This window comes from Sinocyclocheilus anshuiensis, unplaced genomic scaffold (assembly GCF_001515605.1).
Source record: "Sinocyclocheilus anshuiensis isolate Anshui unplaced genomic scaffold, SAMN03320099.WGS_v1.1 scaffold834, whole genome shotgun sequence".
Lineage (NCBI taxonomy): Eukaryota > Metazoa > Chordata > Actinopteri > Cypriniformes > Cyprinidae > Sinocyclocheilus > Sinocyclocheilus anshuiensis.
Window position 1 is genome coordinate 173,838 of NW_015540885.1, and position 6,000 is coordinate 179,837.

Below are 6,000 nucleotides of genomic sequence, written 5' to 3' on the forward strand. Positions count from 1 at the left end.
CAGAGATGAAATAGTGCGGTAAGATCACATTTATTTGAATGAAGGAATTATAACATTTATTTGAATTAATTATCGATCGATCGAGAGGGGGGGGCTGGGGCGTGTTAGTTGTGTGTGTGAATTACCTGCCTCTGTGCGTCTCTCTCTACAAACAATGAAGCTGTGAGTTTAGTTACTTCAAAAACATTTTACCCCCTCGTTGCTGAGAAATATAATGTAACGATCCAGTGTCTAGGCTATTTTATTAATAAAAGTCGCGGAGTAGCGTTGACAAGTTTCTGTGCTCCTGAATGTTTCTGTGTGTGCGTAGCGCAATTTTTTTTTCATCTAAAATTAAGCTTTTTAGGTTATGTGCATGAGTTTTTTGTACTTTCATATTTATAATCAACAGTTTTATATTTTCCATGTTTTTAATTTAATTACACCATTTATAATGCTTTATGGAACTGTCATTCGCCCTTTATTAATGATCTTACATACAGTATTGTACCCAATTTTTTTTTTATGGCTTAAAAAGTGGGCAGCATCTGTTGCACTCTACAAAAGCATTTTTAAAAGTCTTGTTCCATTGTTCTTCTGTCTACGTCCGTCTGATGGATCCAAAATGCCGAACATTCCACCTCTGAGAACATCATGAGTATGTGCTTTCAGACATCCAGCATAAGGGTGATCTATTTATTCGCTTGAGGCCATGGAACAGATGATACATGTCCCACATGCTTCTCGTCGTAAGTCCAAATGCATTGTATGCACATACCAGTTTAAAAAACTCAGCACAGCATGCTGTACGTCAGCAAACAGTTTCACCTACGCAGAACTTGCAAAAGATTGTGACTATATCAATGCTCCATAATAACCCACCCATGGTGTAGCTAATGTTTTGGTACAAACACATCATATGCTCAAGCTGCAGCCTGCACACAACATCAGATTTATGGCAGATAAATGTGCATGCTAAATGACACTTGCACACTTTCCAGGCATAAATCCCAATGGAGGAATTCACTACTAAGCAACATTATATCCACCACAGACATTTGTAACTTTTACCTCATAATTCTGACTTTATTTCTCAGAATTGAGAGTTTACATCAATTCTGACTTTTTGAATTTACACAGTTCTGACTTTTATTTTTTAAATCAGGGTTTATTACACACAGTTCTGAATTCATATCTCATAATGCAACATTATATCTTTATTGTACATTACTTTTGTATTTATTGTTGTACTTTGTATTTATAATCATCAGTTTTATATTTTCCATTGTTTTGTTTTTTTTCAAATTGCATAATTCGTAAATCTAGTCACTCATTATTAATTATGTTAAGTACAAAGTGTTGTACCTTTCTCATTTGTTATTACTTACGCACAGTTCTCACTTCACAGCTCACTGTGCAACATTATTTCTCGCAATGCTAATTTAAATCTCACAATATGACTTTATATCTTAAAACTGTAAGAATTAAAGTCTGAACTGTAATGTAAACCCAATTCTGAAAAAAAAAGAAAGTCAGAATTGCCGTAAAACTTACAACAATAAGAAAAGAAACCTGAATTGTTTGATAACTCAAAATTATGTTAAACTCAGAATTGCGAGAAATAAATTCATAATTGTGAGATATGAAGTAACAATTACCTTTTTTCATTTTTTAATTCCATGGCAGAAACAGGCTTCCATAGTAATGTGCCTAGTGGGAAATTGCTTTCCATGTTACAATTGCTCTCAAGAAAGAAAGAAAGAAGATAATAAAATGAATAAATATATACCTATATATCAATAAATTAAAAATGAATAAGTAAAACATACTATACATATTATGCATATGTCAGTTTATACATGGAGGTGCTAATTTTTTATTCTACATTACTTTAATCTGCATTAATTCTCTTTAAAAAATAAGGTATGATTAGAACAGAGCTTAAAAATAATGACTGTTTTCAAACAAGTTTCTCAAACTGTTTGCCATTGGTCGGTCAGAGCTAATAGTCCCACCCCCTAATACACTCACATCATTGGTTAAGCCAGTGCTGCTGATGTGTTGGACTGATTAGAATGCATAAACAAACAGAGCAACGCTTTTATAGCAGCACATAGTCTCAATGTTTATGCTTTTTGGGTTAATCAGCCTACAAAAACGGCTTACTTAAAGTTGGACATATTAAGCCTGGATAGAAGAGGAAAATTAACACACATCATCTGTAAGTTAAACCTCTGATTGTCTTCTCTTGACTTCTCGCAGTGTTCTGGTTTTCCTTCTTGTTTCGCTTGTGGACTGAGATTAGCCGCATATATCATAGCACTCTGAGATACATAAGCAGAAGAGAGTTATGGAAAGACTGGCACACTAACACCAGCACAATATCCTTCATAACTTAGTGCAAATTTTTCCTAATAATATCATTAGCAAAACACCCTTAAACCAAGGTCCGTTAATGGAGAAAAAAACACATTTGGGAGGCAAAAAAGGCAGAATTCATTTAAGCCTGTCACTATCAACACCACACTGCCTGGCTCAAAAAGCCCATTCCAGATGCAGAAAGGGTTGTATCTAAAAACTAAGGCAACTGCGTGCAAGCTTTTACAACAATTTCACTACCAGGAATTAACATCCATAATGCAACAGAGTTTGGCCTCAAGCTGAAGTAGCATCAGCGTTCGTATCTGCAGCTCGGGGTGAATACGGCTACTTAGCTTGAATGAAATGGCGAACACAACACTGCATCCTAACAAAAGGAGGCAATTCTCCATCTGCTCGTCCTGAACAGAGTCAGAGGAGTGCAAATCGCTGTGCATGAGAGGAGCTCTTAAGATCACTCACTGTATGACTAGACCTCCGCCAACTGACTGAGGAGAACGCAAAGAGCTCACACTCTTAAAGACTCGGAGCAAAGACACTGACACCACATCCAAGAGGAAGCATGTGTACTAAAATTAAGCAACGACTGTAGCGTGTGACTAAAGACACAAATGTTTACTCTGGAGAGTGTTTCTTTTCATTGTGGTTTCTAAAGCCTTTCTCTCCCTCCCACACTGTTCCTCGAAAGCATGCACACCTTTGCATTATCCTAATCCCATTAGTGAGATGAAAAAGCTGGAGAATCCCTCGGTATGTATTACAGAAATGTAATTCCGGCTGGAGCATTAAATGGTTAAGATTCGGTGAAGCGCAGCTCTGATGGCTCTCCATAATCTTTTTAGTGCTGTTGGGGATGAGTGGTCATTGAGATGGGACTGAAGGCCGGTGGGAAACCAGTCCATGCTACATTCATAGGACATATGAGATCACTAATGGTACTTCCTGAAATGTGTAATTATGTCAGAGCCACGTTTATTTGGCTCAGAGTATCAATTACTGATGACACAACTGCATTACCGCACTGTGCCTACTGTAAGTAATGTTGCTCTCAATACATTTTTAATAAATCTTAATAAATCAAGTGTTGCACACTTTTGTTTGCAAATTGCTTGACATTCATTAATTATCTTCTGCACAGTGCTATGTTTGATGATTTCCAGGCCAGCAAGGAAAACAGAAAGCATCAGTTAGAGTATATTGACACCTACTGGCCTGGATGAATTAACTTTATAACTGAGCTATTTGCAGTCTTCTCGTACAACTTAGATTTTTTTTAAATGTTATATTAAAAACCTAATAACTGTAAGTTACTTTACCATATATGACGGTTTAACATTGCGCTCTATATAATTTCTGATTCATCATGTGGCTTTATCAGTACAAGCCAATATAGGTAGTTCAAGTAGATTGGTTAACATTATATAATTTAATTAAATATACAGTTGTAAGTCGGAAAATATACAGGCACCATTATGCCATCATATAATACCTGTAATATTGTCACCATTTGTTTTATGGTGAATTTTTGACAACCGCTTTTTACACTGAATAATAAAACAATTTCAACTCAAATCAAAATATAAGCAAGACATTACTGCATAATGGTCTATTTTGTGATAATGACCAGCAGAAAGTGTATTATATCTTACATAAATACGGAGGCAAAAAAAGTAAATGAATAATAATGTAGCCACCAAAGTCAAAATATAAATGAATCCAGCCAAAATACACAGTAAAACTGAAGCTCAGACACAAAAGATGAAAAACAATTGTCTTGCAAGATGTTTCTCTCACTTTGTTCAGCACATTTGTAGCTAAACAGGCAAGAAAACTGAGCAGTTGTCATCAGTGAGGACAAATGGGGTTGTGCTGAAATTCACTGTAGAAATATCTTTGCTTTTATTTTCCTGTGTGTAAAAATGAAAAAGCCTACCGTGACTGGCAGTTGATGCCAGAACAGAAGCCGAGAGCCATGTATGATCCTCCCTGACTGGCCATTTCATCTCCCTGCCCTACAACTTCCACCTAATTGGCATTCACTATGAAGCATATCCATGTCTTTCAGCTGCCCTCTCTCCACTCTGTCGCACCAAGGTACAATCTGTAGCTGTGTGTCAAAGCAGAACAGACATTCATCTGTGGATTATTTCTCTTTGTTCTCTCTCTGGGCAGTGCCGGGCACGTCACTGACAGCTCTGAGCTCAGTGTTATATGACAAACAGGAAACCAGGCCTGTGCATTTCTGTCATAAGACTCCTATTTGAGGAAAAAGTCATTAGTCGGCCATTACATTGCAAAGCTAATTAGTGTGTCTGTAGGGCCTGTGGAAGTGTCCAGGAGGATTCAGAGTGCCTGTGGATAGCCGGCCTGCCACTGTCAGACCAGAACGCTTCTCAACTGTTAATGAAGACAAATGTGAGCGATTGTGTTTGCAGACACCCAACACAAAGGAGCATGCAATGGAAGTCAACTCCTCACATCTGCTCGCTCCCTTCCTCCAGCCTTTTAACCATGATCCCTCACTTCCTGCTGCCATTCGGTCTTTCCACACTATTTTTCTTTCTCTGATCACTCACTCTTTGTCTTTTTTCATAAGACAAGCACACTTTCTTTTCTATGAATATGCAAATTAGTCCCCACCTCCACACTCAATCACTCCAGCTCAGACTACCTGCTCCACTTTCACGTGGTTAACTGAAGTAGTAAATGCTACACAATAGCAAGTGGCAATATTGGATTAATTCAGCCATATACATACGTTTTAACCAGAAACTGATTCCAAAGAAGAAGAGGAAGAGCGAATAATACAGGGTTGTCTACAAGACAGTGTATCATAATGGTAATGCATTGTATGTATCACTCTCCACAATGCCACATAACTGATATAATTAGCCTTTGTGTTGCTAATAATGTATTGCTAGAGTTACACAAATCGCATTCTGGTTCACCATTTCAGACAACTACCTTCGAAAAAACAACATCCTTAGGTAGAAACGCTCTTCTAATGATATGGAAAGCCCCACCCCACAGGTTGATGGGATTGGTTGCATGAGGGGCTCTCGCACCAGAGGAACGTTTTCATAGTTCCTGTAATTATTGGCAGAAGTACCCAATTTTTTGGCGCGTAAGTGTAGATCGATTGGCTGAACACAGGCCATACGAAACATCGGCACTAACCATTTTTAAAAAGTCATGTATAACTATCTCTTTGTCTGCCTTCCTACCCTTCCCCTACAATTTTAGAGAACTGGTTGATAAGTGGTTGACCTAACGTCTTACATTCCCCATCATTAGTAAAATTCAAGATTCACCTGCACAATTCATCAATTCAGAACATATTCAGAACATACAGTTAAAATTATACTACTAAAGTACTTTACATGTGCTTTAATATGTTAGTCAACACCTCAAAATAAGTGTGAAATGTTCAAAGCACAACAAAAGATTATTAAAACATAATGACTTAAAACATACTTTAAAGTAAACCTTCTAATTTTACATAATTACAAAGTGCACTTTTTAAAAGTGTGTTAAAGGGATAGTTCACCCAAAAATGAAATTTGATGTTTATCTGCTTACCCCCAGGGCATCCAAGATGTAGGTGACTGTTTCTTCAGTAGAACACAAACGAAGATTTTTAAC

General features: G+C 37.1%; 1 protein-coding gene across 3 annotated transcripts in view; it reads right to left on the bottom strand.

Moving 5' to 3' along the window:
- Window positions 1-6,000, bottom strand: part of LOC107688647 (ecto-NOX disulfide-thiol exchanger 1-like) — a 90,119-nt gene that overhangs the window by 41,980 nt on the left and 42,139 nt on the right. The window contains exon 1 of one of the 3 annotated variants that reach the window (XM_016486364.1): window positions 4,292-4,349. The exons of the other annotated variants lie outside the window; for them this stretch is intronic. The gene's annotated coding sequence lies outside the window, so the exon portion shown is untranslated. Of the gene's footprint in view, window positions 1-4,291; window positions 4,350-6,000 lie in introns of those variants that run through there. 3 annotated transcript variants of the gene reach the window in all.